The sequence below is a fragment of the Argiope bruennichi genome, chromosome X1 (genome assembly GCF_947563725.1).
Source record: "Argiope bruennichi chromosome X1, qqArgBrue1.1, whole genome shotgun sequence".
Taxonomy (NCBI): Eukaryota; Metazoa; Arthropoda; class Arachnida; order Araneae; family Araneidae; genus Argiope; species Argiope bruennichi.
Genome location: NC_079162.1, coordinates 120,834,335 through 120,861,575, shown reverse-complemented (window position 1 = coordinate 120,861,575; position 27,241 = coordinate 120,834,335). Strand labels below are relative to the sequence as shown.

The 27,241-nt window shown below is 24.1% G+C and overlaps 1 long non-coding RNA gene across 4 annotated transcripts; it reads left to right on the top strand.

Annotated features, from left to right (window-relative positions):
- The first annotated feature begins 1,266 nt into the window (after positions 1–1,266).
- On the top strand, positions 1,267–26,986 carry LOC129958044 (uncharacterized). 4 transcript variants are annotated; one of them, XR_008783111.1, is made up of 12 exons: positions 1,267–1,431; positions 3,582–3,637; positions 6,040–6,095; positions 9,234–9,289; positions 11,687–11,742; positions 14,141–14,196; positions 16,599–16,654; positions 19,057–19,112; positions 22,251–22,306; positions 24,731–24,786; positions 25,388–25,443; positions 26,282–26,986. It is a non-coding gene; the product is annotated as an uncharacterized LOC129958044 (long non-coding RNA). The 4 variants fall into 4 exon arrangements; XR_008783114.1 differs by lacking the exon at positions 16,599–16,654; XR_008783112.1 differs by lacking the exons at positions 6,040–6,095; positions 9,234–9,289.
- Positions 26,987–27,241: the final 255 nt, after the last annotated feature.

Genomic DNA, 27,241 nt, shown 5'->3' with positions numbered 1-27,241 from the left:
TTAAAAGAAAGCCCTTACCACTGAAGGAAAAAAAATGCAGCTGCAGAATAGTTCACGTTTATCACAGTTAATTTGACAAATAGTTTTTTTTCTTTCTTTGCCAGAACTGAACTTCAAAACTATAATTCATTATTATTATTTTTTCAATTATTTATTAGACTTAAATAAAATTTAAGGAATGATTGAAATCAGTAGAAGAATATCCCCTTAAATTCTTTGCTCAAAAAAAGTTTAGGATCAAATTTTCGTTCCATTGATAGGATGTAAATACTTATTATATTTAAAATTATTATGTACACAAAGCACTTTTATTGCAAAAATAATTAAAGTGATTATTTCATTAAAAAAATTCATTGATTAATACATGGAGTCTTTAAGTAGAAAATTTATTAAATTTTTAGAAAAATTATTAAACGTGATGTAAATAATCCTGGTTTTTATGAACTAGGATTAAGATGAGAGTTGGAATCTTTAGCGTTATATATAATTATTGTATTATTTATTCTCTCTTCAAATTGTTACAAAAATAAGATCTAGAATTTGTAATTTTTTATCAGTTCATCTTTCAATTTCAAAAAAAAGAAATTTTTTTAACTAAAATGCTTAACAAAAGCAAGTATGAAGAAAAACAGCAGATTCAATTAATATGCTGGTTTATACTTCCTTGTTGTTCAAAAGCCCTTTTTAAAATGATTTCAAATGCTATTCTCAGAAATTCCTCAAAGGAAGATATATTTCTTTAAGTTTTCTAAATTATTATATTAAATTCATAGATAAGGGCATTTGATCACTAACATTTTTAAATAAAGCATTTAAAAAAAATTTTTTTTTAAATAAGGTTAACCTTTATTTCACTTTCAATATAAGAAAAAACAAAAACATAACCATACTTTCCTAACTTACATCCTTAATATAGTACTGAAGACACATTAGTTTTACTATTAAGTTTCATTAAATATTTAAGAAACCAAAAATCAGCCCTATTTTTAAAGTTTGAATCGTAAAACATTCTTATTTATAAAATACTTTTTTAATTAACTTTAAATATACGTTGAAAAAAAACGTTCCTACTTTTTTTTATGAGTTGTAAATGATAAAGTATTTTAAAAAATTTTGATTTTCTAAACACGAAAAAATTAATCATCCTAATGATGCTCCTGACGTAAGCGGATAGCGAGAGAACGATCACGAAACATAGCGAATATTAATCATTTTCCCCAGTTAAATCTGAGCATGCGCAGAGACACTCATTCCTGTTCCGTAAACATTGTATGATCGTTCTTTCGCTATCCGCTTCTGTTTCATATTGAATCGTTGTGGGGTTGGTGAACCTCGATGAAATAAAAAGTTGGCTTCCGAATTGTCGTTTAATTTTAAATAAGAATACAATCCACTTATTAAAAAATTGAAATGAACCAGCTTAAACTTATGGTAAATTCGTACCAGTGATCATTGTAAACATTCAGCTCTGACAATATTGATGCATAATTATATTTAAATTCCTTTGAGAATGAAAAAGGACATATTTAAAGAAAAAAATTAGTAAATTTAATACATCATGAGATTTTAGAACAACCACAATTCGATGGATATAATTTGCTTTTTCTATCAGATACTAGATCATTGTTCATTATGCTCATAAATACCATTTCAGTATGTCTATGGTATTATAAAGTAAATAAGTAATGAAATGAAAATTTTATATCTTAAAGTATTTTAAAACTGTTTATTTGGTGGGGAATATGCGACGTATTTTTTTTTTTTAATTGGAGTAAAATGATTTTTTTTTTTGGCACCTATTTCTACACATTTCCATTGTTAGGTAATAAAATCACAAATGCTTTTTTAAAGGTTTTATTATGCTGTGCATTGAAAAATTTGTAATTTTAGAAAGTTTTGAATTTATTCAGAATTTTACTCATGATATTTTTTCTGCAAAATTCTATCAGATAATTATTTTAAACAATTCTTTTTTTATCTTTAGTGACACATCTCGAGTATTGCTTTCGGTAGTATAATATTTAAATTTATCTTGCTCCATTTTTTTAGGTAGAATGCACTAACTATTTTTTACTTGTGTTCTAATAATTTTGAAATATATTTCTTCATTACTTCGTATTTTATATACTATATATAGAAATGATCATGCATCCATTAATTTCAATTGAAATTATTGCATTTTAGTCTATAGTATATAAAAATATTAAGAATTGTCTAAAATTTTTTTCTTTTTTCTTCTTTTATACTTTTTCTAATTTAATAACAGTAGCATATATTATATATATTTTTATCAGATGCAAATTAAAATATGCATTTTCATGGATTCCTGTTATAATCTAAACACTTAGGTCTTTACTCGGAATGAACTTTTGAAGCCTTTTTCTCCACTTACCTTCAGTGACTTATTATTTGAATTTCGCTATTATTAGGAGTGTAGTAAGATCATTCTTATTGTACTTTTTGTTTTTTTATTCCATTCTAAAGAAACATTGAAGGCTCATTATTAATTATTATTATTCTTTTTACATCTTTGTATGCCATATTAACCTGGAAAACTATATCCACAATCATTGCGCTTTGTGCATTAAAAACTATTTAACTGAATTTCTACCATAGCTAATGCTATATATTGATGGATATAGTACTTTTTACTGGCAGATAATACATAGTTCTCAATTATGCTCATGAACTATCATACCAATATGCCTTAAGTCTCGTGAAGTAAAAAAAAGGAAAATTTCATATACCAACGTATTTTAAAAAGTTTATTTTAAAAGTGGAAACTGCTAAATGCCATTCTCTGTTTAAATTAAAGGAAATATTATTTGCATAGTGTGTAAAATTTTTAAAAATCCCATCTTCCATTTTCATTTATATATCCACTTTCTTATACCAGTGACATTTCTGCATTTAAAATTTTAACACCTATCTATTTTCTAAAAAAATACTTACATAAGTGATCATAGTTAACTGTTTGCTCTGGAAATATTGATATGTTAATATATTTAAATATTTATTTTCATTTAAGGATGAGTGATATCCAAATTATAGTACTCATTAAGCATATTTAAAAATTCTGAAGGTTTTAGAACTACCAGACATTAATGGATGTGATATTCTTTCAATTTTTTAAATTTAAGAATAAATAATTGCAGATTGAGTAAATTTAATGCATCAGGAGATTTTAAAATTACAACACAGTTATTGAGGGATGCAACATTTTTTACTGGCAAATGACAGATGACTCTTCATTATACTCATCAATAACTATTCCAATATGTGTTAATTTTTTAAAAAAATTATACACTTCTTTATTATACTGTTTATTATTACATTTTTTTAATGACATTCAATGCTTATTACTAATTATTGTTATATTACATCTTTGAAAGTCTTATTAACATGAAGAACCATATTCACATTCAGTACTCTATGTGCATTTAAAGTTTGTATTTGCCAGGTCTTTATTCCACTGTACATAAAAAAATCAAAATACTTATTTTTTTCACGGCTGCTCAGTTTTTTTCATATTTGTCATTGTTATTATATCCTTTTATATTGATATTATATTTCTATTTCAGGTGGTGCTTTCGGTAGTGACAAGAATGTTGTGTTGTATTCTGAATATTGAGCAATGGTGAGTCATTTATAAAATTTTGCCATGAATATTAAAAATTGTAGTTTGCATTGAATGTAGTTCACTCATATAGTCTTTTAAAGCACAGTTTTTATATATAAATTCATGCATGTCTTATATTTCAAGTTTCAAACTTACAAAATAATTTTAACAAAGTTAAATTTCTTGTTTTGACATTTTAACACAATTCAGTTTTTAAAAAAATGCTTTTATAAGTTATTGTTGTTAAATATTTCTCTAAGAATATTGATGTATAAATATATTTAAATTCCTTTGAGAATGAAAAAGGACATATTTCAAGTACAAAATTAGTGAATATAATATAACATGAGATTTTAGAACAACCACACATTGATGGATATAATTTGTTTTTTCTATCAGATAATATATTATTGTTCATTATGCTCATAAACAGCCATGTCAATATGTCTTTAGTATTATAAAATAATTGAGTAATTCAATGAAAAATGTATATCTCAGAGTATTTTAAAAACTGTTTTTTTGGTAAGAAATGTGAGGTGTCTTTTTTTTTAATTGGAGTAAAATGAATTTTTTTGTCAAAGATTCAGAAATGTAAAGAAATTTCTTGTCTTCTATCTTCACCTATTTCTACACATTTCCATTGTTAGATAGTAAAATCATTTCTACTTTTAAAGCGGTTTTATTTTGCTGTGCATTGAAAAATTTGTCATTTTAGAAAGTTTTGAAATTATACAGAATTTTACTCGATATTTTTTATCTCCAAAATTCTATCAAATAATTATATTAAGCAATTCTTTTTTTATCTTTAGTGACACATATCGAGTATTGCTTTCGTTAGTATAATGTTTAGATTTGTCTTGAACCATCTTTTAAAGTAGAATGCACTAACTATTTTTTAAATGTGTTGTAATAATTTTGAAATATATTTCTTCATTACTTCGTATTTTTTATACTATATATAGGAATGATCTTGCATCCATTAATTTCAATAGAAGTTATTGCATTTTTGTCTATAATATATAAAAATATTCAGATATGCCTAAAGTTTTATTTATTTTTTCTTCTTTCATCCTTTTTCCTATTTAATAACAGTAGATATATATTTATATATTTTTATCATATTCAAATTAAAATATGCATTTTAATGGACTCCTGCTCTAATCAAAATAGTTTGGTCTTTACTCGGAATGAACTTTTGAAGCCTTTTTCTGCATTTACCTTCAGTGACATTATTTGAATTTGAATGTGCTTAGGAGTGTAGTAGGATCTTTCTTATTGTACTTTTTCTTTTTATGATTCCATTCTAAAGGAATATTGAAGGCTCATTATAAATTATTATTATTCTTTTTACATCTTTTAATGCCATATTAACCTGGAAAACTATATCCACAATCATTGCTCTTTGTGCATTAAAAACTATTTAACTGAATTTCTACCGTAGCTAATGCTATATATTGATGGATATAGTACTTTTTACTGGCAGATAATACATACTTCTCCATTATGCTCATGAACTATCATACCAATATGCCTTAAGTCTCGTGAAGTAAAAAAAAAGGAAAATTTCATATACCAACGTATTTTAGAAAGTTTATTTTAAAAGTGGAAACTGCTAAATGCCATTCTCTGTTTAAATTAAAGGAAATATTATTTGCATAGTGTGTAAAATTTTTAAATATCCCATCTTCCATTTTCATATATATATCCACTTTCTTATACCAGTGACATTTCTGCATTTAAAATTTTAACACCTATCTATTTTCTGAAAAAATACTTACATAAGTGATCATAGTTAACTGTTTGCTCTGGAAATATTGATAGGTTAATATATTTAAATATTTATTTTGATTTAAGGATGAGTGATATCCAAATTAAAGTACTCATTAAGCATATTTAAAAATCCTGAAGGTTTTAGAACTCCCAGACATTAATGGATGTAATATTCTTTCAATTTTTTAAATTTAAGAATAAATAATTTCAGATTTTAATTGCAGATTGAGTAAATTTAATGCATCAGGAGATTTTAAAATTACAACACAATTATTGAGGGATGCAACATTTTTTACTGGCAAATGACAGATGACTCTTCATTATACTCATCAATAACTATTCCAATATGTGTTAATTTTTTTAAAAAATTATACACTTCTTTATTATACTGTTTATTATTACATTTTTTTAATGACATTGAATGCTTATTACTACTTATTGTTATATTACATCTTTGAAAGTCTTATTAACATGAAGAACCATATTCACATTCAGTACTCTATGTGAATTTAAAGTTTGTATTTGTCAGGTCTTTATTCCACTGTACATAAAAAAATCAAAATACTTATTTTTTTGACGGCTGCTCAGTTTTTTTCATATTTGTCATTGTTATTATATCCTTTTATATTGATATTATATTTCTATTTCAGGTGATGCTTTTGGTCATGACAAGAATGTTGTGATTTATTCTGAATATTGAGAAATGGTAAGTCATTTATAAAATTTTGCCATGAATATTAAAAATTGTAGTTTGCATTGAATGTAGTTCACTCATATAGTCCTTTAAAGCACAGTTTTTATATATAAATTCATGTATGTATTATATTTCAAGTTTCAAACTTACAAAATAATTTTAACAAAGTTAAATTTCTTGTTTTGACATTTTAACACAATTCAGTTTTTAAAAAAATGCTTTTATAAGTTATTGTTGTTAAATATTTCTCTAAGAATATTGATGTATAAATATATTTAAATTCCTTTGAGAATGAAAAAGGACATATTTCAAGTACAAAATTAGTAAATATAATATAACATGAGATTTTAGAACAACCACACATTGATGGATATAATTTGTTTTTTCTATCAGATAATATATTATTGTTCATTATGCTCATAAACAGCCATGTCAGTATGTCTTTAGTATTATAAAATAATTGAGTAATTCAATAAAAAATGTATAACTCAGAGTATTTTAAAAACTGTTTTTTTGGTAAGAAATGTGAGGTGTCTTTTTTTTTAATTGGAGTAAAATGAATTTTTTTGTCAAAGATTCAGAAATGTAAAGAAATTTCTTGTCTTCTATCTTCACCTATTTCTACACTTTTCCATTGTTAGATAGTAAAATCATTTCTACTTTTAAAGCGGTTTTATTTTGCTGTGCATTGAAAACTTTGTCATTTTAGAAAGTTTTGAAATTATACAGAATTTTACTCGATATTTTTTATCTCCAAAATTCTATCAAATAATTATATTAAACAATTCTTTTTTTATCTTTAGTGACACATATCGAGTATTGCTTTCGTTAGTATAATGTTTAGATTTGTCTTGAACCATCTTTTAAAGTAGAATGCACTAACTATTTTTTTAACTGTGTTGTAATAATTTTGAAATATATTTCTTCATTACTTCGTATTTTTTATACTATATATAGGAATGATCTTGCATCCATTAATTTCAGTAGAAGTTATTGCATTTTTGTCTATAATATATAAAAATATTCAGATATGTCTAAAGTTTTATTTATTTTTTCTTCTTTCATACTTTTTCTTATTTAATAACAGTAGATATATATTTATATATTTTTATCATATTCAAATTAAAATATGCATTTTAATGGATTCCTGCTCTAATCAAAATAGTTTGGTCTTTACTCGGAATGAACTTTTGAAGCCTTTTTCTGCATTTACCTTCAGTGACATTATTTGAATTTGAATGTGCTTAGGAGTGTAGTAGGATCTTTCTTATTGTACTTTTTCTTTTTATTATTCCATTCAAAAGAAATATTGAAGGCTCATTATAAATTATTATTATTCTTTTTACATCTTTGAATGCCATATTAACCTGGAAAACTATATCCACAATCATTGCGCTTTGGGCATTAAAAACTATTTAACCTAATTTCTACCAAAGCTAATGCTATATATTGATGGATATAGTACTTTTAACTGGCAGATAATACATAGTTCTCCATTATGCTCATGAACTATCATACCAATATGCCTTAAGTCTCGTGAAGTAAAAAAGAAAATTTCATATACCAAGGTATTTTAAAAAGTTTATTTTAAAAGTGGAAACTGCTAAATGCCATTCTCTGTTTAAATTAAAGTAAATATTATTTGCATAGTGTGTAAAATTTTTAAAAATCCCATCTTCCATTTTCATATATATATCCACTTTCTTATACCAGTTACATTTCTGCATTTAAAATTTTAACACCTATCTATTTTCTAAAAAAATACTTACATAAGTGATCATAGTTAACTGTTTGCTCTGGAAATATTGATATGTTAATATATTTAAATATTTATTTTGATTTAAGGATGAGTGATATCCAAATTAAAGTACTCATTAAGCATATTTAAAAATTCTGAAGGTTTTAGAACTACCAGACATGAATGGGTGTAATATTCTTTCAATTTTTTAAATTTAAGAATAAATAATTTCAGATTTTAATTGCAGATTGAGTAAATTTAATGCATCAGGAGATTTTAAAATTACAACACAATCATTGAGGGATGCAACATTTTTTTACTGGCATATGACAGATGACTCTTCATTATACTCATCAATAACTATTCCAATATGTGTTAATTTTTTAAAAAAATTATACACTTCTTTATTATACTGTTTATTATTACATTTTTTTAATGACATTCAATGCTTATTACTAATTATTGTTATATTACATCTTTGAAAGTCTTATTAACATGAAGAACCATATTCACATTCAGTACTCTATGTGCATTTAAAGTTTGTATTTGCCAGGTCTTTATTCCACTGTACATAAAAAAATCAAAACACTTATTTTTTTCACAGCTGCTCAGTTTCTCTATTTAAATTAAAGGAAATATTATTTGCATAGTGTGTAAAATTTTTAAAAATCCCATCTTCAATTTTCATATATATATCCACTTTCTTATACCAGTTACATTTCTGCATTTAAAATTTTAACACCTATCAATTTTCTAAAAAAATACTTACATAAGTGATCATAGATAACTGTTTGCTCTGGAAATATTGATAGGTTAATATATTTAAATATTTATTTTGATTTAAGGATGAGTGATATCCAAATTAAAGTACTCATTAAGCATATTTAAAAATTCTGAAGGTTTTAGAACTACCAGACATTAATGGATGTAATATTCTTTCAATTTTTTAAATTTAAGAATAAATAATTTCAGATTTTAATTGCAGATTGAGTAAATTTAATGCATCAGGAGATTTTAAAATTACAACACAATCATTGAGGGATGCAACATTTTTTTACTGGCAAATGACAGATGACTCTTCATTATACTCATCAATAACTATTCCAATATGTGTTAATTTTTTTAAAAAATTATACACTTCTTTATTATGCTGTTTATTATTACATTTTTTTAATGACATTCAATGCTTATTACTAATTATTGTTATATTACATCTTTGAAAGTCTTATTAACATGAAGAACCATATTCACATTCAGTACTCTATGTGCATTTAAAGTTTGTATTTGTCAGGTCTTTATTCCACTGTACATAAAAAAATCAAAATACTTATTTTTTTGACGGCTGCTCAGTTTTTTTCATATTTGTCATTGTTATTATATCCTTTTATATTGATATTATATTTCTATTTCAGGTGATGCTTTTGGTCATGACAAGAATGTTGTGATTTATTCTGAATATTGAGAAATGGTAAGTCATTTATAAAATTTTGCCATGAATATTAAAAATTGTAGTTTGCATTGAATGTAGTTCACTCATATAGTCCTTTAAAGCACAGTTTTTATATATAAATTCATGTATGTCTTATATTTCAAGTTTCAAACTTACACAATAATTTTAACAAAGTTAAATTTCTTGTTTTGACATTTTAACACAATTCAGTTTTTAAAAAAATGCTTTTATAAGTTATTGTTGTTAAATATTTCTCTAAGAATATTGATGTATAAATATATTTAAATTCCTTTGAGAATGAAAAAGGACATATTTCAAGTACAAAATTAGTAAATATAATATAACATGAGATTTTAGAACAACCACACATTGATGGATATAATTTGTTTTTTCTATCAGATAATATATTATTGTTCATTATGCTCATAAACAGCCATGTCAGTATGTCTTTAGTATTATAAAATAATTGAGTAATTCAATGAAAAATGTATATCTCAGAGTATTTTAAAAACTGTTTTTTTGGTAAGAAATGTGAGGTGTCTTTTTTTTTAATTGGAGTAAAATGAATTTTTTTGTCAAAGATTCAGAAATGTAAAGAAATTTCTTGTCTTCTATCTTCACCTATTTCTGCACATTTCCATTGTTAGATAGTAAATTCATTTCTACTTTTAAAGCTGTTTTATTTTGCTGTGCATTGAGAAATTTGTCATTTTAGAAAGTTTTGAAATTATACAGAATTTTACTCGATATTTTTTATCTCCAAAATTCTATCAAATAATTATATTAAACAATTCTTTTTTTATCTTTAGTGACACATATCGAGTATTGCTTTCGTTAGTATAATGTTTAGATTTGTCTTGAACCATCTTTTAAAGTAGAATGCACTAACTATTTTTTAAATGTGTTGTAATAATTTTGAAATATATTTCTTCATTACTTCGTATTTTTTATACTATATATAGGAATGATCTTGCATCCATTAATTTCAATAGAAGTTATTGCATTTTTGTCTATAATATATAAAAATATTCAGATATGCCTAAAGTTTTATTTATTTTTTCTTCTTTCATACTTTTTCCTATTTAATAACAGTAGATATATATTTATATATTTTTATCATATTCAAATTAAAATATGCATTTTAATGGATTCCTGCTCTATTCAAAATAGTTTGGTCTTTACTCGGAATGAACTTTTGAAGCCTTTTTCTGCATTTACCTTCAGTGACATTATTTGAATTTGAATGTGCTTAGGAGTGTAGTAGGATCTTTCTTATTGTACTTTTTCTTTTTATTATTCCATTCTAAAGGAATATTGAAGGCTCATTATAAATTATTATTATTCTTTTTACATCTTTTAATGCCATATTAACCTGGAAAACTATATCCACAATCATTGCTCTTTGTGCATTAAAAACTATTTAACTGAATTTCTACCGTAGCTAATGCTATATATTGATGGATATAGTACTTTTTACTGGAAGATAATACATACTTCTCCATTATGCTCATGAACTATCATACCAATATGCCTTAAGTCTCGTGAAGTAAAAAAAAAGGAAAATTTCATATACCAACGTATTTTAGAAAGTTTATTTTAAAAGTGGAAACTGCTAAATGCCGTTCTCTGTTTAAATTAAAGGAAATATTATTTGCATAGTGTGTAAAATTTTTAAATATCCCATCTTCCATTTTCATATATATATCCACTTTCTTATACCAGTGACATTTCTGCATTTAAAATTTTAACACCTATCTATTTTCTGAAAAAATACTTACATAAGTGATCATAGTTAACTGTTTGCTCTGGAAATATTGATAGGTTAATATATTTAAATATTTATTTTGATTTAAGGATGAGTGATATCCAAATTAAAGTACTCATTAAGCATATTTAAAAATCCTGAAGGTTTTAGAACTCCCAGACATTAATGGATGTAATATTCTTTCAATTTTTTAAATTTAAGAATAAATAATTTCAGATTTTAATTGCAGATTGAGTAAATTTAATGCATCAGGAGATTTTAAAATTACAACACAATTATTGAGGGATGCAACATTTTTTACTGGCAAATGACAGATGACTCTTCATTATACTCATCAATAACTATTCCAATATGTTTTAATTTTTTTAAAAAATTATACACTATTATACTGTTTATTATTACATTTTTTTAATGACATTCAATGCTTATTACTACTTATTGTTATATTACATCTTTGAAAGTCTTATTAACATGAAGAACCATATTCACATTCAGTACTCTATGTGCATTTAAAGTTTGTATTTGTCAGGTCTTTATTCCACTGTACATAAAAAAATCAAAATACTTATTTTTTTCATGGCTGCTCAGTTTTTTTCATATTTGTCATTGTTATTATATACTTTTATATTGATATTATATTTCTATTTCAGGTGATGCTTTTGGTCATGACAAGAATGTTGTGATGTATTCTGAATATTGAGCAATGGTAAGTCATTTATAAAATTTTGCCATGAATATTAAAAATTGTAGTTTGCATTGAATGTAGTTCACTCATATAGTCCTTTAAAGCACAGTTTTTATATATAAATTCATGTATGTCTTATATTTCAAGTTTCAAACTTACACAATAATTTTAACAAAGTTAAATTTCTTGTTTTGACATTTTAACACAATTCAGTTTTTAAAAAAATGCTTTTATAAGTTATTGTTGTTAAATATTTCTCTAAGAATATTGATGTATAAATATATTTAAATTCCTTTGAGAATGAAAAAGGACATATTTCAAGTACAAAATTAGTAAATATAATATAACATGAGATTTTAGAACAACCACACATTGATGGATATAATATGTTTTTTCTATCAGATAATATATTATTGTTCATTATGCTCATAAACAGCCATGTCAATATGTCTTTAGTATTATAAAATAATTGAGTAATTCAATGAAAAATGTATATCTCAGAGTATTTTAAAAACTGTTTTTTTGGTAAGAAATGTGAGGTGTCTTTTTTTTTAATTGGAGTAAAATGAATTTTTTGTCAAAGATTCAGAAATGTAAAGAAATTTCTTGTCTTCTATCTTCACCTATTTCTACACTTTTCCATTGTTAGATAGTAAAATCATTTCTACTTTTAAAGCGGTTTTATTTTGCTGTGCATTGAAAAATTTGTCATTTTAGAAAGTTTTGAAATTATACAGAATTTTACTCGATATTTTTTATCTCCAAAATTCTATCAAATAATTATATTAAACAATTCTTTTTTTATCTTTAGTGACACATATCGAGTATTGCTTTCGTTAGTATAATGTTTAGATTTGTCTTGAACCATCTTTTAAAGTAGAATGCACTAACTATTTTTTTAACTGTGTTGTAACAATTTTGAAATATATTTCTTCATTACTTCGTATTTTTTATACTATATATTGGGATGATCTTGCATCCATTAATTTCAGTAGAAGTTATTGCATTTTTGTCTATAATATATAAAAATATTCAGATATGTCTAAAGTTTTATTTATTTTTTCTTCTTTCATACTTTTTCCTATTTAATAACAGTAGATATATATTTATATATTTTTATCATATTCAAATTAAAATATGCATTTTAATGGATTCCTGCTCTAATCAAAATAGTTTGGTCTTTACTCGGAATGAACTTTTGAAGCCTTTTTCTGCATTTACCTTCAGTGACATTATTTGAATTTGAATGTGCTTAGGAGTGTAGTAGGATCTTTCTTATGGTACTTTTTCTTTTTATTATTCCATTCTAAAGGAATATTGAAGGCTCATTATAAATTATTATTATTCTTTTTACATCTTTTAATGCCATATTAACCTGGAAAACTATATCCACAATCATTGCTCTTTGTGCATTAAAAACTATTTAACTGAATTTCTACCGTAGCTAATGCTATATATTGATGGATATAGTACTTTTTACTGGAAGATAATACATACTTCTCCATTATGCTCATGAACTATCATACCAATATGCCTTAAGTCTCGTGAAGTAAAAAAAAAAGGAAAATTTCATATACCAACGTATTTTAGAAAGTTTATTTTAAAAGTGGAAACTGCTAAATGCCGTTCTCTGTTTAAATTAAAGGAAATATTATTTGCATAGTGTGTAAAATTTTTAAATATCCCATCTTCCATTTTCATATATATATCCACTTTCTTATACCAGTGACATTTCTGCATTTAAAATTTTAACACCTATCTATTTTCTGAAAAAATACTTACATAAGTGATCATAGTTAACTGTTTGCTCTGGAAATATTGATAGGTTAATATATTTAAATATTTATTTTGATTTAAGGATGAGTGATATCCAAATTAAAGTACTCATTAAGCATATTTAAAAATCCTGAAGGTTTTAGAACTCCCAGACATTAATGGATGTAATATTCTTTCAATTTTTTAAATTTAAGAATAAATAATTTCAGATTTTAATTGCAGATTGAGTAAATTTAATGCATCAGGAGATTCTAAAATTACAACACAATTATTGAGGGATGCAACATTTTTTACTGGCAAATGACAGATGACTCTTCATTATACTCATCAATAACTATTCCAATATGTTTTAATTTTTTTTAAAAATTATACACTATTATACTGTTTATTATTACATTTTTTTAATGACATTCAATGCTTATTACTACTTATTGTTATATTACATCTTTGAAAGTCTTATTAACATGAAGAACCATATTCACATTCAGTACTCTATGTGCATTTAAAGTTTGTATTTGTCAGGTCTTTATTCCACTGTACATAAAAAAATCAAAATACTTATTTTTTTCATGGCTGCTCAGTTTTTTTCATATTTGTCATTGTTATTATATACTTTTATATTGATATTATATTTCTATTTCAGGTGATGCTTTTGGTCATGACAAGAATGTTGTGATGTATTCTGAATATTGAGCAATGGTAAGTCATTTATAAAATTTTGCCATGAATATTAAAAATTGTAGTTTGCATTGAATGTAGTTCACTCATATAGTCCTTTAAAGCACAGTTTTTATATATAAATTCATGTATGTCTTATATTTCAAGTTTCAAACTTACACAATAATTTTAACAAAGTTAAATTTCTTGTTTTGACATTTTAACACAATTCAGTTTTTAAAAAAATGCTTTTATAAGTTATTGTTGTTAAATATTTCTCTAAGAATATTGATGTATAAATATATTTAAATTCCTTTGAGAATGAAAAAGGACATATTTCAAGTACAAAATTAGTAAATATAATATAACATGAGATTTTAGAACAACCACACATTGATGGATATAATATGTTTTTTCTATCAGATAATATATTATTGTTCATTATGCTCATAAACAGCCATGTCAATATGTCTTTAGTATTATAAAATAATTGAGTAATTCAATGAAAAATGTATATCTCAGAGTATTTTAAAAACTGTTTTTTTGGTAAGAAATGTGAGGTGTCTTTTTTTTTAATTGGAGTAAAATGAATTTTTTGTCAAAGATTCAGAAATGTAAAGAAATTTCTTGTCTTCTATCTTCACCTATTTCTACACTTTTCCATTGTTAGATAGTAAAATCATTTCTACTTTTAAAGCGGTTTTATTTTGCTGTGCATTGAAAAATTTGTCATTTTAGAAAGTTTTGAAATTATACAGAATTTTACTCGATATTTTTTATCTCCAAAATTCTATCAAATAATTATATTAAACAATTCTTTTTTTATCTTTAGTGACACATATCGAGTATTGCTTTCGTTAGTATAATGTTTAGATTTGTCTTGAACCATCTTTTAAAGTAGAATGCACTAACTATTTTTTTAACTGTGTTGTAATAATTTTGAAATATATTTCTTCATTACTTCGTATTTTTTATACTATATATTGGAATGATCTTGCATCCATTAATTTCAGTAGAAGTTATTGCATTTTTGTCTATAATATATAAAAATATTCAGATATGTCTAAAGTTTTATTTATTTTTTCTTCTTTCATACTTTTTCTTATTTAATAACAGTAGATATATATTTATATATTTTTATCATACTCAAATTAAAATATGCATTTTAATGGATTCCTGCTCTAATCAAAATAGTTTGGTCTTTACTGGGAATGAACTTTTGAAGCCTTTTTCTGCATTTACCTTCAGTGACATTATTTGAATTTGAATGTGCTTAGGAGTGTAGTAGGATCTTTCTTATTGTACTTTTTCTTTTTATTATTCCATTGTAAAGAAATATTGAAGGCTCATTATAAATTATTATTATTCTTTTTACATCTTTTAATGCCATATTAACCTGGAAAACTATATCCACAATCATTGCTCTTTGTGCATTAAAAACTATTTAACTGAATTTCTACCGTAGCTAATGCTATATATTGATGGATATAGTACTTTTTACTGGCAGATAATACATAGTTCTCCATTATGCTCATGAACTATCATACCAATATGCCTTAAGTCTCGTGAAGTAAAAAAAAAGGAAAATTTCATATACCAACGTATTTTAGAAAGTTTATTTTAAAAGTGGAAACTGCTAAATGCCATTCTCTGTTTAAATTAAAGGAAATATTATTTGCATAGTGTGTAAAATTTTTAAATATCCCATCTTCCATTTTCATATATATATCCACTTTCTTATACCAGTGACATTTCTGCATTTAAAATTTTAACACCTATCTATTTTCTGAAAAAATACTTACATAAGTGATCATAGTTAACTGTTTGCTCTGGAAATATTGATAGGTTAATATATTTAAATATTTATTTTGATTTAAGGATGAGTGATATCCAAATTAAAGTACTCATTAAGCATATTTAAAAATCCTGAAGGTTTTAGAACTCCCAGACATTAATGGATGTAATATTCTTTCAATTTTTTAAATTTAAGAATAAATAATTTCAGATTTTAATTGCAGATTGAGTAAATTTAATGCATCAGGAGATTTTAAAATTACCATACAATCATTGATAGATGCAACATTTTTTTACTGTCATATGACAGATGACTCTTCATTATACTCATCAATAACTATTCCAATATGTGTTAATTTTTTAAAAAAATTATACACTTCTTTATTATACTGTTTATTATTACATTTTTTAATGACATTCAATGCTTATTACTAATTATTGTTATATTACATCTTTGAAAGTCTTATTAACATGAAGAACCATATTCACATTCAGTACTCTATGTGCATTTAAAGTTTGTATTTGCCAGGTCTTTATTCCACTGTACATAAAAAAATCAAAATACTTATTTTTTTGACGGCTGCTCAGTTTTTTTCATATTTGTCATTGTTATTATATCCTTTTATATTGATATTATATTTCTATTTCAGGTGATGCTTTTGGTCATGACAAGAATGTTGTGATGTATACTGAATATTGAGCAATGGTAAGTCATTTATAAAATTTTGCCATGAATATTAAAAATTGTAGTTTGCATTGAATGTAGTTCACTCATAAAGTCTTTTAAAGCACAGTTTTTATATATAAATTCATGCATGTCTTATATTTCAAGTTTCAAACTTACAAAATAATTTTAACAAAGTTAAATTTCTTGTTTTGACATTTTAACACAATTCAGTTTTTAAAAAAATGCTTTTATAAGTTATTGTTGTTAAATATTTCTCTAAGAATATTGATGTATAAATATATTTAAATTCCTTTGAGAATGAAAAAGGACATATTTCAAGTACAAAATTAGTAAATATAATATAACATGAGAGTTTAGAACAACCACACATTGATGGATATAATTTGTTTTTTCTATCAGATAATATATTATTGTTCATTATGCTCATAAACAGCCATGCAAGTATGTCTTTAGTATTATAAAATAATTGAGTAATTCAATGAAAAATGTATATCTCAGAGTATTTTAAAAACTGTTTTTTTGGTAAGAAATGTGAGGTGTCTTTTTTTTTAATTGGAGTAAAATGAATTTTTTTGTCAAAGATTCAGAAATGTAAAGAAATTTCTTGTCTTCTATCTTCACCTATTTCTACACATTTCCATTGTTAGATAGTAAAATCATTTCTACTTTTAAACCGGTTTTATTTTGCTGTGCATTGAAAAATTTGTCATTTTAGAAAGTTTTGAAATTATACAGAATTTTACTCGATATTTTTTATCTCCAAAATTCTATCAAATAATTATATTAAACAATTCTTTTTTTATCCTTAGTGACACATATCGAGTATTGCTTTCGTTAGTATAATGTTTAGATTTGTCTTGAACCATCTTTTAAAGTAGAATGCACTAACTATTTTTTAAATGTGTTGTAATAATTTTGAAATATATTTCTTCATTACTTCGTATTTTTTATACTATATATAGGAATGATCTTGCATGCATTAATTTCAATAGAAGTTATTGCATTTTTGTCTATAATATATAAAAATATTCAGATATGCCTAAAGTTTTATTTATTTTTTCTTCTTTCATACTTTTTCCTATTTAATAACAGTAGATATATATTTATATATTTTTATCATATTCAAATTAAAATATGCATTTTAATGGATTCCTGCTCTAATCAAAATAGTTTGGTCTTTACTCGGAATGAACTTTTGAAGCCTTTTTCTGCATTTACCTTCAGTGACATTATTTGAATTTGAATGTGCTTAGGAGTGTAGTAGGATCTTTCTTATTGTACTTTTTCTTTTTATTATTCCATTCTAAAGGAATATTGAAGGCTCATTATAAATTATTATTATTCTTTTTACATCTTTTAATGCCATATTAACCTGGAAAACTATATCCACAATCATTGCTCCTTGTGCATTAAAAACTATTTAACTGAATTTGTACCGTAGCTAATGCTATATATTGATGGATATAGTACTTTTTACTGGCAGATAATACATAGTTCTCCATTATGCTCATGAACTATCATACCAATATGCCTTAAGTCTCGTGAAGTAAAAAAAAAGGAAAATTTCATATACCAACGTATTTTAGAAAGTTTATTTTAAAAGTGGAAACTGCTAAATGCCATTCTCTGTTTAAATTAAAGGAAATATTATTTGCATAGTGTGTAAAATTTTTAAATATCCCATCTTCCATTTTCATATATATATCCACTTTCTTATACCAGTGACATTTCTGCATTTAAAATTTTAACACCTATCTATTTTCTGTAAAAATACTTACATAAGTGATCATAGTTAACTGTTTGCTCTGGAAATATTGATAGGTTAATATATTTAAATATTTATTTTGATTTAAGGATGAGTGATATCCAAATTAAAGTACTCATTAAGCATATTTAAAAATCCTGAAGGTTTTAGAACTCCCAGACATTAATGGATGTAATATTCTTTCAATTTTTTAAATTTAAGAATAAATAATTTCAGATTTTAATTGCAGATTGAGTAAATTTAATGCATCAGGAGATTTTAAAATTACAACACAATTATTGAGGGATGCAACATTTTTTACTGGCAAATGACAGATGACTCTTCATTATACTCATCAATAACTATTCCAATATGTGTTAATTTTTTTAAAAAATTATACACTTCTTTATTATACTGTTTATTATTACATTTTTTTAATGACATTGAATGCTTATTACTACTTATTGTTATATTACATCTTTGAAAGTCTTATTAACATGAAGAACCATATTCACATTCAGTACTCTATGTGAATTTAAAGTTTGTATTTGTCAGGTCTTTATTCCACTGTACATAAAAAAATCAAAATACTTATTTTTTTGACGGCTGCTCAGTTTTTTTCATATTTGTCATTGTTATTATATCCTTTTATATTGATATTATATTTCTATTTCAGGTGATGCTTTTGGTCATGACAAGAATGTTGTGATTTATTCTGAATATTGAGCAATGGTAAGTCATTTATAAAATTTTGCCATGAATATTAAAAATTGTAGTTTGCATTGAATGTAGTTCACTCATATAGTCCTTTAAAGCACAGTTTTTATATATAAATTCATGTATGTATTATATTTCAAGTTTCAAACTTACAAAATAATTTTAACAAAGTTAAATTTCTTGTTTTGACATTTTAACACAATTCAGTTTTTAAAAAAATGCTTTTATAAGTTATTGTTGTTAAATATTTCTCTAAGAATATTGATGTATAAATATATTTAAATTCCTTTGAGAATGAAAAAGGACATATTTCAAGTACAAAATTAGTAAATATAATATAACATGAGATTTTAGAACAACCACACATTGATGGATATAATTTGTTTTTTCTATCAGATAATATATTATTGTTCATTATGCTCATAAACAGCCATGTCAGTATGTCTTTAGTATTATAAAATAATTGAGTAATTCAATAAAAAATGTATAATTCAGAGTATTTTAAAAACTGTTTTTTTGGTAAGAAATGTGAGGTGTCTTTTTTTTTAATTGGAGTAAAATGAATTTTTTTGTCAAAGATTCAGAAATGTAAAGAAATTTCTTGTCTTCTATCTTCACCTATTTCTACACTTTTCCATTGTTAGATAGTAAAATCATTTCTACTTTTAAAGCGGTTTTATTTTGCTGTGCATTGAAAACTTTGTCATTTTAGAAAGTTTTGAAATTATACAGAATTTTACTCGATATTTTTTATCTCCAAAATTCTATCAAATAATTATATTAAACAATTCTTTTTTTATCTTTAGTGACACATATCGAGTATTGCTTTCGTTAGTATAATGTTTAGATTTGTCTTGAACCATCTTTTAAAGTAGAATGCACTAACTATTTTTTTAACTGTGTTGTAATAATTTTGAAATATATTTCTTCATTACTTCGTATTTTTTATACTATATATAGGAATGATCTTGCATCCATTAATTTCAGTAGAAGTTATTGCATTTTTGTCTATAATATATAAAAATATTCAGATATGTCTAAAGTTTTATTTATTTTTTCTTCTTTCATACTTTTTCTTATTTAATAACAGTAGATATATATTTATATATTTTTATCATATTCAAATTAAAATATGCATTTTAATGGATTCCTGCTCTAATCAAAATAGTTTGGTCTTTACTCGGAATGAACTTTTGAAGCCTTTTTCTGCATTTACCTTCAGTGACATTATTTGAATTTGAATGTGCTTAGGAGTGTAGTAGGATCTTTCTTATTGTACTTTTTCTTTTTATTATTCCATTCTAAAGAAATATTGAAGGCTCATTATAAATTATTATTATTCTTTTTACATCTTTGAATGCCATATTAACCTGGAAAACTATATCCACAATCATTGCGCTTTGGGCATTAAAAACTATTTAACCTAATTTCTACCAAAGCTAATGCTATATATTGATGGATATAGTACTTTTAACTGGCAGATAATACATAGTTCTCCATTATGCTCATGAACTATCATACCAATATGCCTTAAGTCTCGTGAAGTAAAAAAGAAAATTTCATATACCAAGGTATTTTAAAAAGTTTATTTTAAAAGTGGAAACTGCTAAATGCCATTCTCTGTTTAAATTAAAGGAAATATTATTTGCATAGTGTGTAAAATTTCTAAAAATCCCATCTTCCATTTTCATATATATATCCACTTTCTTATACCAGTTACATTTCTGCATTTAAAATTTTAACACCTATCTATTTTCTAAAAAAATACTTACATAAGTGATCATAGTTAACTGTTTGCTCTGGAAATATTGATATGTTAATATATTTAAATATTTATTTTGATTTAAGGATGAGTGATATCCAAATTAAAGTACTCATTAAGCATATTTAAAAATTCTGAAGGTTTTAGAACTACCAGACATGAATGGGTGTAATATTCTTTCAATTTTTTAAATTTAAGAATAAATAATTTCAGATTTTAATTGCAGATTGAGTAAATTTAATGCATCAGGAGATTTTAAAATTACAACACAATCATTGAGGGATGCAACATTTTTTTACTGGCATATGACAGATGACTCTTCATTATACTCATCAATAACTATTCCAATATGTGTTAATTTTTTAAAAAAATTATACACTTCTTTATTATACTGTTTATTATTACATTTTTTTAATGACATTCAATGCTTATTACTAATTATTGTTATATTACATCTTTGAAAGTCTTATTAACATGAAGAACCATATTCACATTCAGTACTCTATGTGCATTTAAAGTTTGTATTTGCCAGGTCTTTATTCCACTGTACATAAAAAAATCAAAACACTTATTTTTTTCACAGCTGCTCAGTTTCTCTATTTAAATTAAAGGAAATATTATTTGCATAGTGTGTAAAATTTTTAAAAATCCCATCTTCAATTTTCATATATATATCCACTTTCTTATACCAGTTACATTTCTGCATTTAAAATTTTAACACCTATCAATTTTCTAAAAAAATACTTACATAAGTGATCATAGATAACTGTTTGCTCTGGAAATATTGATAGGTTAATATATTTAAATATTTATTTTGATTTAAGGATGAGTGATATCCAAATTAAAGTACTCATTAAGCATATTTAAAAATTCTGAAGGTTTTAGAACTACCAGACATTAATGGATGTAATATTCTTTCAATTTTTTAAATTTAAGAATAAATAATTTCAGATTTTAATTGCAGATTGAGTAAATTTAATGCATCAGGAGATTTTAAAATTACAACACAATCATTGAGGGATGCAACATTTTTTTACTGGCAAATGACAGATGACTCTTCATTATACTCATCAATAACTATTCCAATATGTGTTAATTTTTTTAAAAAATTATACACTTCTTTATTATGCTGTTTATTATTACATTTTTTTAATGACATTCAATGCTTATTACTAATTATTGTTATATTACATCTTTGAAAGTCTTATTAACATGAAGAACCATATTCACATTCAGTACTCTATATGCATTTAAAGTTTGTATTTGCCAGGTCTTTATTCCACTGTACATAAAAAAATCAAAATACTTATTTTTTTCACGGCTGCTTAGTTTTTTTCATATTTGTCATTGTTATTATATCCTTTTATATTGATATTATATTTCTATTTCAGGTGATGCTTTTGGTCATGACAAGAATGGTGTGATGTATTCTGAATATTGAGCAATGGTAAGTCATTTATAAAATTTTGCCATGAATATTAAAAATTGTAGTTTGCATTGAATGTAGTTCACTCATATAGTCTTTTAAAGCACAGTTTTTATATATAAATTCATGTATGTCTTATATTTCAAGTTTCAAACTTACAAAATAATTTTAACAAAGTTAAATTTCTTGTTTTGACATTTTAACACAATTCAGTTTTTAAAAAAATGCTTTTATAAGTTATTGTTGTTAAATATTTCTCTAAGAATATTGATGTATAAATATATTTAAATTCCTTTGAGAATGAAAAAGGACATATTTCAAGTACAAAATTAGTAAATATAATATAACATGAGATTTTAGAACAACCACACATTGATGGATATAATTTGTTTTTTCTATCAGATAATATATTATTGTTCATTATGCTCATAAACAGCCATGTCAATATGTCTTTAGTATTATAAAATAATTGAGTAATGAAATGAAAAATGTATATGTCAGAGTATTTTAAAAACTGTTTTTTTTGGTAAGAAATGTGAGGTGTCTTTTTTTTTAATTGGAGTAAAATAAATTTTTTTTGTCAAAGATTCAGAAATGTAAAGAAATATCTTGTCTTCTATCTTCACCTATTTCTACACATTTCCATTGTTAGATAGTAAAATCACTTCTACTTTTATAATGGTTTTATTCTGTTGTGCATTGAAAAATTTGAATTTTAGAAAGTTTTGAATTTATACAGAATTTTACTCATGATATTTTTTCTGCAAAATTTTTTTAGATAATTATTTTAAACAATTCTTTTTTTATCTTTAGTGACACATATAGAGTATTGCTTTCGTTATTATAATTGTTAGATTTGTTTTGAACCATTTTTTTAAGTAGAATGCGCTAACTATTTTTTACATGTGTTGTAATTATTTTGAAATACATTTCTTCATTACTTCGTATTTTATATACTATATATAGAAATGATCTTGCTTGCGTGCAATTCATTTAAAATTATTGCATTTTTGTCTATAGTATATAAAAATATTCAGAAATGTATAAGGTTTTATTTATTTTTTCTTATTTCATACTTTTTCTGATTTAATAACAGTAGTGTTTATTTTATATATTTTTATCAGATGCAAATTAAAATATGCCTTTTAATTGATTCCTGTTATAATCGAAATGCTTTGGTCTTTACTCAGAATGAACTTTTGAAGCCTTTTTCTCCATTTACCTTCAGTGATTTATTATTTGAATTTCAATATTCTTTTGAGTGTAGTAGGTTCATTCGTATTGTACTTTTTGTTTTTATTATTCAATTCTAAAGAATCATTAAAGTCTCATTAATAATTATTATTATTCATTTTACATCTTTGAATGCCATATTAACCTGGAAAACCATATCCACAATCATTGTTACTTTGTGCATTAAAAACGAATTAACTGAATTTCAACCATACCAAATGATTTATATTGATGGATATAGTACTCTTTACTGGCAGATAATACATAGTTCTTCATTATGCTCATGAACTATCATACCAATATGCCTTAAGTCACGTGAAGTAAAAAAGGACAGAAAATAAAATTTCATATACTAATGCATTTTAAGAAGTTTATTATAAAAGTTGAAACTGCTAAATGCCATTCTCTGTTTAAATTAAAGTAAATATTATTTGCATTGTGTCTAAAATTTTTAAAAATCCCATCTTCCATTTTCATGTATTTATGCACTTTCCTATTCTTGTTGCATTTCAGCATTTAAAATTTTAACACCAATCTATTTTCTAAAAAAATACTTGCATAAGTGATCATAGTTAACTCTTCACTCTGAAAATATTGATGGTTTAATATATTGAAATATTTATTTTGATGTAAGGATGAGTGATGTCCAAATTAAAGTACTCTCTAAGCAAATTTAAAACTTCTGCAGGTTTTAGAACTACAAGACATTAATGGATGTAATATTCTTTCAAGTTTTTTTAAAATTAAGAATAAATAATGTCAGATTTAAATTGCAGATTGAGTAAATTTAATGAATCAGGAGATTTTAAAATTATAACACAATCATTGAGGGATACAACATTTTTTTACTGTCATATGATAGTTTACTCTTCATTATGGTCATCAATTACTATTCCAATATGTGTTAAATTTTTTAAAAATTATATACTTCTCTATTCTACTGTTAATGCATTTTTCAATGACATTCAATGCTTATTACTAATTATTGTTACTTATTTTACATTGTTGAAAGTCTTATTAACATGAAGAACCATATTCACTTTCAGTACACTATGTGCATTTAAAGTTTGTATTTGCCAGGTTTTTATTCCACTTTACATAAAAATTTCAGAATAATTTTTTTTCACGTCTGTTCAGTTTTTTCACATTTGTCATTGTTATTATATCCTTTAATGATGATAAAATTATAAGTATATTATATTTCTATTTCAGGTGGTGCTTTCGGTAGTGACAAGAATGTTGTGATGTATTCTGAATATTGAGCAATGGTATGTAATTTATAAATATTTATTTTGATTTAAGGATGAGTGATATCCAAATTAAAGTACTCATTAAGCATATTTAAAAATCCTGAAGGTTTTAGAACTCCCAGACATTAATGGATGTAATATTCTTTCAATTTTTTAAATTTAAGAATAAATAATTTCAGATTTTAATTGCAGATTGAGTAAATTTAATGCATCAGGAGATTTTAAAATTACCATACAATCATTGATAGATGCAACATTTTTTTACTGGCATATGACAGATGACTCTTCATTATACTCATCAATAACTATTCCAATATGTGTTAATTTTTTTAAAAAATTATACACTTCTTTATTATACTGTTTATTATTACATTTTTTTAATGACATTCAATGCTTATTACTAATTATTGTTATATTACATCTTTGAAAGTCTTATTAACATGAAGAACCATATTCACATTCAGTACTCTATGTGAATTTAAAGTTTGTATTTGTCAGGTCTTTATTCCACTGTACATAAAAAAATCAAAATACTTATTTTTTTGACGGCTGCTCAGTTTTTTTCATATTTGTCATTGTTATTATATCCTTTTATATTGATATTATATTTCTATTTCAGGTGATGCTTTTGGTCATGACAAGAATGTTGTGATTTATTCTGAATATTGAGCAATGGTAAGTCATTTATAAAATTTTGCCATGAATATTAAAAATTGTAGTTTGCATTGAATGTAGTTCACTCATATAGTCTTTTAAAGCACAGTTTTTATATATAAATTCATGAATACCATATATTTCAAGTTTCAATTTTACAAAATATTTTCAACAAAATTAACATTCTTGTTTTGACATTTTAACACAATTCAGTTTTTAAAAAAGTGCTTGTATAAGTGATCACTGTTAACATTCAGGTCTGACAATATTGATGTATAAATATATTTAAATTCCTTTGAGATTGAATATGGACATATTTAAAGTACAAAATTAGTAAATTTAATATATCATGAGTTTTTTGTACAACCACACATTAATGGATATAATTTTTTTTTCTGTCAGATAAGAGATCATTGTTCATTATTCTCATAAACAGCCATTTCAGTATGTCTTTAGTATTTTAAAGTAAATAAGTAATGAAATGAAAATTTTATATCTCAGATTATTTTAAAAACTATTTATTTGGTGGTGAATGGGAGATTTTTTTTTTTTTTTTTTAATTGGAGTAAAATGATTTTTTGGCAAGGAGTCAAAAATGTAAAGAAATATATTGTCTTCTATCTTCACATATTTTTTCACATTTCCATTGTAAGGTAGTATATTATTTCTTCATTACTTTGTATTTTATATACTATATATATAAATGATCTTGCTTGTATTAATTTCAATTGAAATTATTGCATTTTTGTCTTTAGTATATAAAAATGTTCAGAAATGTCTGATGTTTTATTTATTTTTTCTTATTTCATAATTTTTCTGATTTAATTACAGTAGTGTTTATTTTATATATTTTTTTCAGGTGCAAATTAAAATATGCCTTGTAATGATTTCCTCTTATAATCAAAATGCTTTGGTCTTTTCTCGGAATGGACTTTTGAAGCCTCATACATAACAATTTCAGTATATGCTAAATTTTTGAAAAATTATTTTTTATTATATTTATGCTCTTTGATGTTGTTGGTATTATAAATATATTGTAAAATGTTTCTGATATGTTTTCAATATTGAACAATGTTATGTAATATGTAAAATTTTGCCTGAAACTTTAAAGGTGATAACTTCCATTGAATGTAGTGTACCCATATGTATTAATGAAGCCCAGATATTTTAAATAAATTTGTACTGTCCATATATTTCTAAGTTTAAGCTTATATTATTTGACTTAATTAAATATCTAATTTTAACATTTTAACACAATTTTAATTTTAAAAAATTCTTTCATAAGTGATCTTTGTTCACATTCATCTCTGAAAACATTGACTGTTGAATATATTTAAACATCTGTTGTTTTTGTTGGAGAAGGAATAATATCATATTGAAAGCATGGATTCAATAAGATTTTAGAACTACCACTCATTGATGGATATAATATTATTTTTTAGTTGAAATAGATTATTCTGCCTTATGATGATTCACAACCTCTATAGTATGTGTTGATATTTAATTTGTATTTATTCATTATATAATTAAAGTAATAAAAGGAGAATTTTACATCAGATTATTATTTTTGTGGAACATTGTAAATGTCTTTGTTTAGTTAAAGTAAATTTTATTGGCAAGGAGTAAAAAATTTACAGAAATTTCCTGTCTTCCATCTTCATGCATTTGTGCACTTTTCTATTCCAATTTCATTTCTTTATTTAAAAGTTTAATACAATTCTATTTCTTAAATGCTTGCATAAGTTCTAAATGCATTTCTAATCACTTTTTAGTAATTAAAATTTTAACACAAATCCATTTTACTTAAATGCTTGTGTAA